Genomic DNA, 11,742 nt, shown 5'->3' with positions numbered 1-11,742 from the left:
CGCACCACCCTACCTCTCTGAGCCCCATCCTCCTAGGTCGACTGCCGTCACAATGGTCGATACTATTGTGAGTGGTGGAAGAGCATATCGCCGACACGCCGCCACAAAGTCGCCCCGAGGTGCACGCATAAACCCGATGCACGGCCCACATTTTGCCAGGACAACCTCTGAGCTCTCCAGGAGAAAGCTTGGAGGAGGATGCCACGGAGATGGAGGAGGTGGAGGAGGAGGAGGATGTGCCTGAGTCGGTGCAACAACTGCATGTAGTCGGGTTCACCCTGTTGTAGGCGAAGGAGCACCACAACAGGGTCATGGCGGAGGCGGAACACGAGGAGCAGGCGCCACCGGTCTCCGTGTTTTAGTTGATGTAGGAGGAGTAGCAGTACAATTTGCAGCTCCTCAAGGAGCACTGGCTGGCAGAGGAGCAGATAACTGGGGAGCTAGCATCCGAATATGCCACTGCAACCATGCTCGCGAAGGACCCGGGCATTGCCGACAAGCATCGGGCAATGTTTGATTCTATGCACAATACCCGCACCATCCGCCGCGAGTGGTGGCAGCTCCGTATGAACGAGGCGAAACACAATCGCCTTTTCGACAAGATTGGGGTGAAGAATGACGGCACGTTGGACCAACGCGTCCCCGATGCGAATGTCGATAGCTCCACATCGTTCGCATCGGCCCGCAAAGACGACAAGGTCAAACCATCAGACTTAATCATCAACCTCATCTCCACTGGCGACATTGACGGCTAAGCGGACTCTGGCGAAGAGTAGGACTACCTACAGCTGCCAACGTCCGGCAAAGAGTAGACTATGGTCCGGTCTTTTTGTTATGTAAAAGACATTTTGATTATTAATGACCAATTTTTATCTGTTGACTCGAGTTGGATGGTATTCGCCCTTGTCACCGTTTGCGGACACGTTGAACGTATGTGTGAATATTTGACGTGTCCATTTTAAAGATCTCTGCTTTGGAGTTGCCCTTACTCCGCATGAAAACTTTGTGTCCACGAAAACTAAAAGGAGAATTGCATGCTAAAATAAAACTTCAACGAGAATTTAACAGAGCTCGAATTTGCATGAGCTGTGAATTGTTGTATGCCTCGAACACACAGCCTGACTTGAGAAAAATATATCAAAGTGCTCAAAATAATCTAAGAAAATCCCGTCAAAAACTATCATTCCAATGAAAGAACTGTTAAAACTTCAGCACAAACAGAGCAGGAAAGGTGAATACTCTGTTTGCTGCACACCGTGGAAACACCGCCAGACTGCAAAAATACAGAGTGCTCGATTTTTTCTGAAGGGATTCCCATTTAATAAAGAATATTGCCCTGTGTGGACTGATCATGATTTCTAAGAACAGAGCAAGTTGCCGTACCTCTACACATCACATGATTCTAAATTTTTTTGAAACAATTCCTCATGAACAGAGTGTTAAATTTCCCGGACAAACAGTGTTAGAAACATGCATTTTCTGTTTTTGTATGCCCATGAATACACTGGGACGGAAAAATCTGGGAAAAGATTCCAAAAATCAAGCATTTTCATATGCTGTGGTATCTACCCCGGACAACACGTCCGGCCTCGAAAAAATAGGAAGTGATGAATCAAATCTGTATCAGTTCTTGAAAATACAACATCATTGTACAATGATTTACTTATACAGTTACACTCACGGGTTTCTCAGTACAGCCTGTTATTGGGGAATCCAGTTTTGTCTTTTGGCCAATTGGAACATGCTGTACAGGAGGTTCCCAAGAGCGAGACAATGGATTCATCCAGAAACCAGCGAGAAATTCAGAATGGTGATATGGAAAAGGCTGGAACTGAGCAAGTGCATTAGACAGATAAGCGGGCGACGGATTTTTCCTTTTTCCTAGGTGGGGTGGGGAGGCACCTTACAAAAGGATCAAAACTGTAGCTGCGCGTATAACTGGAAATCCCAACAAGTAGAGAACAAACATTATCAAACTTTTTAGCTGAGTATAATTGGAAATCCCAACAGGTGGAGAAAAAATATTGAGAATATGATTATCATCATGACCACATGAGGTTGAGGATGATGTCCTGAAGTGAAACCAAATCTGTTCATATCACAAGAAAAATAAGTTAAGCATTTTTCACCCCCTTCAAATGTAAGTACTGTAACAGGTGACATAGTCCACGCAATGCTAGAAGTATATATACCTTACAAAGATACTCTGTGATCAGTCCGCATAGTCCCCATCAATTTTGACCTCTAGCTTGCTTGTTGCGAACAATCTGCATTGTTCTGATAACTTGTCACTGCACTCGCGGATTACCAGTTCTTCTAGCGAAGGTGGGAGGCCCTCCTTCGAAAGCACTAGGTTGGGATTACAAGCTATGATCTTCAACGTCTTGAGGGAAGAAAGACCCCGCAGCCCCGCAGGAAGACCCACTAGATAGTAACAATATTCAAATTGCAGCTCTTGCAGGGACCTAAGGAGCAGAAGCACTCCCTCTTGCTCATCTGTTAGTCTCGTTGCACCCAAAAAACTAAGTGTTAGGCTTCGGAGGCTGCTGAGGCCCTTGCAGAATGTCGTGTTAAGGGGAGACAAGTCATTGACCTCGAGACTTTCCAGTGCAGGGAATAACTCAATTCCCTCAATTGGCTCATAACTCTCCAATGGTATTTTCAAATGCTTGAGGTTCACTAGGGATGGCAAGCCCTCTAGTGCGACAAGCGAATCACACAAATTTATTTCCAAGCGTTCCAGCGACGTGCAGGAGTGCAGCTGTAGTGATTCCAATCTTGAGTTCTTATCTAATACCAAAGACCTAAGGGTTCCAACCAATTGCATGCCCTCTAATCCGACGAGCTGATCACAACATATAATTTTCAAATCTTCCAACGCCGTACATGAATCCAGCTGTAGATATTCCAAATTTCCTTCAATTACTTCTAACTTTTTGAGGTGGGCGACATTACCCACAAAGCAGGGCCGCAGAGCTTTTCGGGAATAATGAGACCAATAAAGATGTTCAAGTGATTGTGGGAGGAGACATCTTCCATTCTCTTGGCCGTCTTCCTCAACCTCCTCCTTAGGAGATGTAAATCCAGCAAAGCCTTCCCTACTCCCGTCAAATATTAGACGAGGGCATTCACAAATTGATATCTTTCTGAGATTCAGCGGAATGTGTACGAGTCCGTCTACAGCTGAGCTTGGCCGTGTGTCATCCGCATATCCTGATGACGAAACCTTGAAAGATGAGAGAAAGTTTGATTGAACATTTCCTTCCTCTTCTGTCTTCAACTGTTTCAGCAGCGGGCAGTTGTATAATTGCAACTCCTTCAGGGTTGGCGAATGTCGCAGCATCAGAGATAACAACTTCCCCGTTATTGAACATCCTGTAATATGGAGACTTTCAAGAAATGGAGAGCAACATCATTTGTAGTTATCATGTCTTCATGGGTATGTTCTGGCATAACATCTTGTAGTTCATGGCAGTACTTCATGTGCAAACTCTTTAAAGAGATGAGCTGACTTAATCCTCTGAATGAAGTAGATGTTAGGTTTTCGAACCCAGATATCTTCAAGTACTTGATATCCTTAAGATTATAGAATGCCAAAATTTTATCATCCAATGCCATCTTCCCACCCTTTCCAGCAATTTCAAATGTTTTGGTGGAAGATCCCTCCATTGTCCTAATTGTTGAAACCTCATTAATTAATAGTTTAGAAAATATGGCTGAAGGCGGAAAGGGGCTCTGTACATGCAAATGAGGACAATCAGACACAATGAGCCTCCTCAAACTGGGCAACCATGACTTATGCTCAATTTCATGGTTATGACCTTTCTGAAACAGATCAAACACCTCAAGTGCAGGGCAATCATAGATCTCCAACACCTTTAAAATAGACTTCATATCCCCCATAGAAGTACAGGAGCATCTCTGTAAATCAGGCATTCCATCTATAACTAGCTCCTCCAATGATGGAACCAATACTTCTCTTACTCTCTCCATGTTGCTCAACTTCAACCTTCTAAGAAACCGAAGCATCCCTAAAGGTGGAAGTATTCTCCATTCTTCAGAGTCCTCTAGATCAACGATATAGAAAGCAACATCCAATACCTGAAGATGGAAAAACTTGCTCAAAACATGAGGCAAAGGCTTGTGCTCAGCATTATCATCCTCAAGTTTTAGATACCAAAGACGTGTAGGATTGACCAAGCTACACAAGATAGAATTAAAATCAGTAGACGTTCCAGACATTTGCAGTAGACGCAGATTATTTGTTTTTTGAAACACATCTTGGAATGCTTTGAAGAAAAAGAAGTCATATTTCCCAATTAACACCAATGTCCTCAACTTTCTCACTGATGCGACTATATTTTGTAAGAAAAATTCAAACATCTCACTATGAGGTATGTTCCCAGTCTGGTCATCCCTCCAATATATAGAATTGGTTACTATGGACAAGTAATGTACATTTGGAAAAATATCATTGCATTGCAAACCATCCAAAGTTGCACACTCAGTTCTTGAAACTAGTCTTGCAAAATCATGCATCAGGCCACACATAACATAGCAAGATAGACTTTGAACTAGTTCAAACAAGCCCAGGTTCACCAAGTCAGTCAGATAGCAGCGTCCAATTTCCTCCAAACTCTTACTTGAATGACCACGCTTCACAAATCCCTGTGAAATCCAAAGACGAACTAGCTCCTCAGCATTAAATCCATAATTGTAGGGGAATATAGAACAATATGAGCAGCATAGTTGTACATGGTAGGGCAGCTCATCATAGGAAAGCTTCAAAGAAGCCATGATGCCACCAGTGTGGTTAAGGGATTTCCAAGCTTCGGTCTTGAGAATGTTACTCCAATGATCCACAGTAAGATGATTTTTTAGTAGTGCGCCTACAGTTTGTGATGCTAATGGGTTTCCGATTAACTTCTGTGCTATTTTCTGCCCTAAGTCACTTAGACTTGCTTGCTCTTCGTAATTCTCATCACCAAATGCACATGCTTTAAAAAATAGCCAGAAATCATCACTTTTCAAACCATCTAAGTTAATTGCTCCAATTGTACCTCTCGTTTGGGCAATAGACGGTTTTCTAGTTGTCATAATAATCATATTGCCATTTGCACTACCAGAATTGAAAGGAGCCAACAATTTGTTCCATCGGCCATCATCCATGTCTTCCCAGACATCATCCAAAACAAGTAGAACCCTCTTTGATTTAATATGACCCTCCAAGACCTCCTGAAGCTTGGTAAAACTGCATATGCCATCACAAGTTTCTTGGGAGACGCAATCTAACATCTCTCTTGTTAGTCTCATTTCATCAAAGTCTTTAGACACCCAAATCCATATCTTATGATCAAATTGACTTTCCAAAGCTAGATCATTGTATACAAGCTGAGCGAGAGCTGTCTTCCCAACTCCTCCGATGCCTACAATAGGCAGAATAGTGACACCAGCAGTTGATTTGTGTTCTTTTATCAACGTTCTGATGGATCCCCTCTCTTGAGATCTCCCATACACTTTTCCTTGAACGAGACTTGATGTTCTTCGGCGTGGATCTGAGATTGTACGCTGAAAGTGATTTGAACTTGCAACACCAGACTCTGACCCAAGTATCTTGAGAAGCCATGTGATAGCGTCTCGCTTGCCTTGCAGCTGACTAGTGATGTCTTGTATCCTTTCGGAAAATGCCTCCTTGTTCCACCCGTTTAGGTCACCTGCGGCAATGTGCGTTGACTCCTGACCAGTTCTCATCCTTTTCCTGCTGGACGAATTACCAGCTGCAACGGGCCTAGGAATTGTAGTAGCATCAGCGGTGCTGCGATGAGAAATAGATCATGGATTAGTAGATGCATCTGTATTAAAAAAAAGACTCGCAAAAGTGTGCCGGTGCAATGCAGAAAAATAATCTAGGTACCGTGAAGAAGGGTCAGTTGCTCCACGTTTGTGGTTACAAGCTTTGCTCTTGAGATGATTGCGCAAAACTGATGTCCCTTTTTTGGTTTCACACATAAGCTCTGTTTGACAGTGCTTACATCTTGCTCTAGTAGGCCCTCTGTTTTGTTCAAGAAATGCTATGATTTCAAATTGATTCCATACCTGGGACCGTAACCTGCTACTCTGTACATTGTCAGCATTTTGTCTAGAAATCTCAACTTGCTGCGCTCCATCCGTTTCCAGCATTGTCTCTAAAGTAGAAGAAAAATGGATTGGAACTGCCAATTAGCAAGCAATTCAGCAGTACGTAGTAGGATCTAAATTCATCACCGAAATTAATTACCAGGTTGGAGCTCCTGCTGCAGCCTGTAGCAGTCCAACTCGTCGACCACATCGTCGGCGTCATAGAGCAGCTCCTTGACGGCTGCGAGAGATCGGGCCAGCGGCTTGTTCCCGGCTGCCCTTCCGTGCACAGCAGAAACCACCATCTCCACTGCCTCCACCTCGGACTTGAGCTGCCCGATGTCGTTGCCGAGACCAGCTTGCCGGATCCATGACTCCAGCTTGCCGCCGGCTGAGAGATTTGCAAGGATGGTGTCGGCAAGCCACCCAATCGCAGGCTCCAGGGCCGCGTCTTCCACCGCCTCCATTAGGAGATCCCGCGGAACGGCGGTAGCAGCAGATGCAGAGGGCAGCAGCTGGATGCGGAGTTCGATTTGGTAGCTCAGAGAGGGGATGAGATGCAGCGGCAGTGAATGAGATTGAGGAAAGCGATGAAACGACAGGGCTCCAGACTTGAGAGACGTTCAGATTGCTACTCGTGTCGTATTTCCTTCTTTTAAGGTATATACTCGCATCGTATTCCTATTTTGCCCCTCTCACATGGGCTGTCCTCTCAACGACCTCCCTCGTTCCCTTGCCTAAAAAAAAAACCTCCCTCGTTCCCGGGAAAGCACAAATTTTTGGGTAAGATCGCTAATTAGAGACTACTCTTCATCTCCTGAATCGTGTATTACGAACCATTTTCATCATTAGATTTTTTGTTGACATCTTCAACGCTACATCAAACCATGTTAATAGAATTCGATGAACTTTCTTTTGTGGAAAAAACCAAAAATAGAAAAACAGTTCCCGTGTTAATAGAATTTTTGTTTTCCACTTTTTTCTAGGAAGCATGCCTACGCGTTTTCACTCCTTGGAAATCATAATCGTGCTTCTCGTGAAAACACAAGTTGTGCTTTTTCCTTTTTTTGAAAGCAAAGTTGTGTTTGTCCTACAACCATGCTTCTCGTGAAAGCATGAACTATACTTCTCACGAAAGCACAACTGTGCTTTGTGCTTCTCGCGAAAAATCATTACTTTCTGAAAGAAAAAACAATAAAGATTTTCCACCAAAACCTAGGGAAACCTAGCAAAAGCCAAAAAAATCAAACAAAACTCGAAAATGTTGCAAAAAAATAAAATTCAAAGATGCACCAGCACACAACACGGGCCGATGTTTGGGTGCATCAAGTGGCGCTCTCTAGGCCACAAAAAGTGACAGCTGGGTTCCCCAAAAAGGGAACCCTCTAATTAGTCGGTCCCACTATTGGGCACTAATGTGTGCCGATCGTAACGAGCACGACAACACGCATCACTCACGTCCCACTTATATGGGCAACAACCAGCAAGTGGAGAAGGCGCTAGCGAGTGAGGGCACACCAGCCATACACAATTTTCTGATATTTTTCACTTTGCTTTTCTAATATTTTAGTCGGCTTAATTTCAATTTTTAGATATCCATGAATACGGTTTTTTTTCATGTTCAAAACCTCATGACGTTAAAAAATGTTTGTAAATTTGGAAAAACATCAAAAATTTGAAAATTGTGTTCACAAACTGGGAAAATGTTTGTAATTTCTAAAATATTCAAGAATTTCGAAAAAATAATGAATTCAAAATTTATTAGGGAATTAAATGTTTCGATTTTTTTTGAATTTTAAACAACTTTTTAGAGCATTCACAAATTTTTCCATAAATTTAACATTATTCAGAATTTCTTTACATAAAAAATCATGAATTCATAAAATGTTGTAGAATTAAAACAATGTTCATGAATATTAATATTTTTGCATAAATTAAGAAAATGTTCTTAATTGTAGAAAAATATTCATTAATTTTAAAAATGTTCATAAATTCAGAAAATCATATTGTTTTAGAAAAGTAGTCGCAAATTTAATAAATTGTTCACAGATTTAAAAGGCTGTTCATAAATTAGAAAGATATTTGTGGAAAGTTAAAGAGTTTAAGGATTTCAAAAATATTTAAAAGTATTTGTGAATTTAAAATATCCACGGATTATTAAATAATGTCACAAAAAGGAAAATAAAAATAGATGGAAAAATCATGAAAAGATCGTTCTGAACCCTTCCCGAAACCGCATGGAAAGTTTTAGAAGCTTTTGTAAACTGGCCCGAATCCTCCTCGAATCAGGGCATGTACAATGATGGCATATGGATACATATGCCTCATGACAAAAAATAATTTGAGGCACCTATATTTATTTTTTCTCCCCAATGCAATCTACCACTAGTGGGCCTCATTAAGAAATAAAAAATAAAAACTCTATTACACATGCATCTCTACTTTTTACTCCAACCTTTTCAGCTTTTGTCACCGGACCACACTTTTTCTCTTGAAGCACCCGCCTTCTAAAAAAGATTCCGCTTCCCTATCCGAACCTACTTTACGTCATACCCGATCTTACATGGCATGCGAGGCATCACCTTGAGGCTATGCATTGTACATGCCCTCAGACTGCCTCCTCTTGTGAGCCCGCGAAGAGATGGCGCCAGTGAGCGAGTTCTATCGACACAAGTGCTATATCTAGCATTAAGCGAGTGCTCCTTTCGTCTGGCTAAAGCTTTTCGGCCGCGCTGTAGTGAATAGGCCGGGCCAAGTTCTATCTGTTTTTTCGTTTGCTTATTCATTCGACATGCTCGGTTGGTTGGTCGTTTTCGTGTTTTTATTTTTTTTCTTATCGTTTTCTTTATTATTTCTTGGTTTCTTCACTTTTATTTTTTTCTGTTTTCTTTGATTTTTCATCGGTTTTCTTACTTTTTCGTTTTTTTCTATTTTTGTTTCTTTACTTGGTTTTCTTTGTTTTTTTTCTTTGCTTTCTTTGGTTTTTATTTATTTATTCCTTGGTTTTCATCTGTTTTCTTTTTTTATTCTTTTTGCATTTATTACTTTATTTTTTTAATTTTTTCCTTTGGTTTATTCTATTTTTTTCATTAATTGTTGCTTTTCTAGGTTTCTTCTGGTTTCATTATACAATTTTTGTACATGTCAACAACATTTTTCGAATACACGTTTAACATTCTTTCAATACAAGTGTAACATTTTTTATGTATGGTTAACTTTTTTTTTCTAATACGCATTTTTACATTTTAAAATATAAGATATAGATATAAATATAGATATAGATGTTTGCACATGGAAATACAAAATATAGGAAGTTAAATTAACAGGATTAATTAGCTCATTACTCTTAAGCGTCATCAAGTTATTTCACATCGATTGAGAACTACGTCGGAAACAATAACTAGAGACCGAAGCACACACTAGATTGCATCATAATGAATAACCAAAGCCGGGCGGAGGGTGATGAGGTACAATTCCATGCCAGTCGGTGCAAGGAGAATGGGTGAGGGCTCCTGCGACTCGCCCGGCTTCGTCCGGGGGCGCGGCCGCAGCTCACTCCTCGCCGTCCTCCTCAAGCCCGGCAGTCGTCCCCAGCCACCTCCACGCCGCTGTGGTTGCTGGCTCCTGCCTTGGAGGTAACCCTACCCTGCTCTCTGTTGGTAGTTCGTTTCATGCTCGTCCCTGTGCCTCCGTTCCGCGTCCTGGAATTGCTTTTCGTCAGCGTGTGCTGGCCTATTTCCTCTCCTTAGTCCCCCACGATTTGGTGGCCTTCCCTGAGCTTGGCCCTCCCGGCATCCTGTGGGTCGTCGCTCCCTTCCCGTCGAAGTGCTTTTCAGCTGGCGGGTGGCGAGTCTTCTCTCCTACTTCTTCTGTTCCCCGGATGAACAGCTAGTCGTCTCACCAGATCGAGCCTTGGTTTTCTCGGTTGAGGTCACGAGCCCCGTCGTCACCGAGTTTCTCGTCGCCGTTGGCCCTGGGCTCATGCCCGCCATTAACCTTGCTCTGTTCAGCTCGAGTGGTGGGGCCTACGCTGCTGCGGCCAAGGCTCGGGCTCGCCCCGTGTGCGTTGCTGCCCGTTGCCACCAACCAGGTGTTACTGCGGGAGCGTCTAGGGCTAGGCGCCGTAGCCTTTTAGGAATTTCGTGCCCCATCCCTTTAGATGTTAATTCCCTCAGTTTGCTCCCCCTGCCGCGGGCTAACGTTTCGCTCGCTGATTCGTCGAGAACCCCCGAGCGATCTCCAGCCCATCCTGCACCCGATCTCCCGGCGAGTTTGGTCGCGTCCCCGTGCGACAACTCGGTTGTCGGTAGCGGTTGTCTGCCGCACATTGACTGCGCGGGAGATGATGGCCCCGCGACGGCTCTCATCTGCGTTTACTTCCCGGGCTGCTGCAGGGAAAAGCCCCTACCGGGACGCTCTCCCCGATTCGTATCCATAAACCTCCCCAGCGCCCTCTCATCCCCCCTCTTGCTCTCTGGTTGCTTCCGCTGCCTCTCCATCCTCCATTACGTCAGAGACTGCCGCGACCCCGTCCGTGGCCGACGTTGTCGTGTCTCAGGGCACCGTGCCAGCTCGCCGCGTTGTGCCATGGCATCCCCCCGCAAGCTTTCGTCCTCCCATGTCGCCAACGCCTCTCTTTCCAGGCCCGTGACCGCTCCCACTCCCCCGCCTCCACCCCTGCCGCCACCCGCCCGTCGTCCGGCCACCCCATACCCCTTTGCGCGTCCCCGCGTGGCCAGGCCCCCAGATGTCGTGCCCCTGCTCGGGGGGTTCGAGACTGGGGGACCAAGCTCGCCGGCTGCGGCGTCTCCGGAGGAGTGCAGGGAGCCACGGTTTCGTGACATCTCCACCTCCGCTGTGGTGTCTTCTCCACCGCCGTCCCCGGTCCCTTCCTCTCCGGTGACCAGCCACCCGGAGCCGGTGGTTGCCGCTCCGCCTCCGCCTCGCGCCTTAGGGCAGGGGCAAGTTGCTCCTCGACTGGCTCCCGGGGGAGAGGGGGGGCAGGGTCTGGCAGCGCCCCAATGTCAATCATGGGCTCGTCGGCGGTCTCGGAGTCGTCTCGGTCCTCGGGACGCTCCATTGCAGCTGAGTCCTGCCGTCCTGACTCGGTTGAGGTGTTCATGCCAGAGGGCGACTACGCCGCGGCCATGAGGCTTGCGGTCGTCACCATCGAGCCGTCCAACGCCTTCTTCAATGATACGGCGGCGGTCCAGGCGCCTCTCCTCCGCCATATCGGCCACATCCTCCCTAAGACGATTCCCTCGTCGATCGGCACGATGTACCTTCATTTCGCCACTCCGGCAGATCGCAAGGAAGCCATGCGCCACCAGCCTTTCATGCATGAGGGGGCGCATATCGACCTTCACCGTGACGAACGGTTCGGGCGTACGGACATGCATGTGGGGACGTGTGCCCTCCTTGCAGCCACCTGCTTCCCCACCGAGCACTTGAAGCCTGCCGGCATCGCTGCGGCCTTCACATCATTCGGCAAAGTGTTGGAGATCGATCCTCTGGTTCTAGCGGGGAAGGAGCTGGCCACGGTGAGGGTGGTGGTGCGCCTCCGCAACCCACGCAATGTGCCCTGCGATGTCTGGTATATCGGCAGCCGCTGGGGGGTCTGGGTGA

The 11,742-nt window shown here is 45.5% G+C and overlaps 1 pseudogene; it reads right to left on the bottom strand.

The window, feature by feature from the left end:
* Window positions 1-1,528: 1,528 nt before the first annotated feature.
* On the bottom strand, window positions 1,529-6,735 carry LOC125509864 (annotated as a pseudogene).
* Between the last annotated feature and the right edge of the window lie 5,007 nt (window positions 6,736-11,742).

This window comes from Triticum urartu, chromosome 5, assembly GCF_003073215.2.
Source record: "Triticum urartu cultivar G1812 chromosome 5, Tu2.1, whole genome shotgun sequence".
Lineage (NCBI taxonomy): Eukaryota > Viridiplantae > Streptophyta > Magnoliopsida > Poales > Poaceae > Triticum > Triticum urartu.
This window is presented reverse-complemented; position numbering and strand designations above follow the sequence as displayed.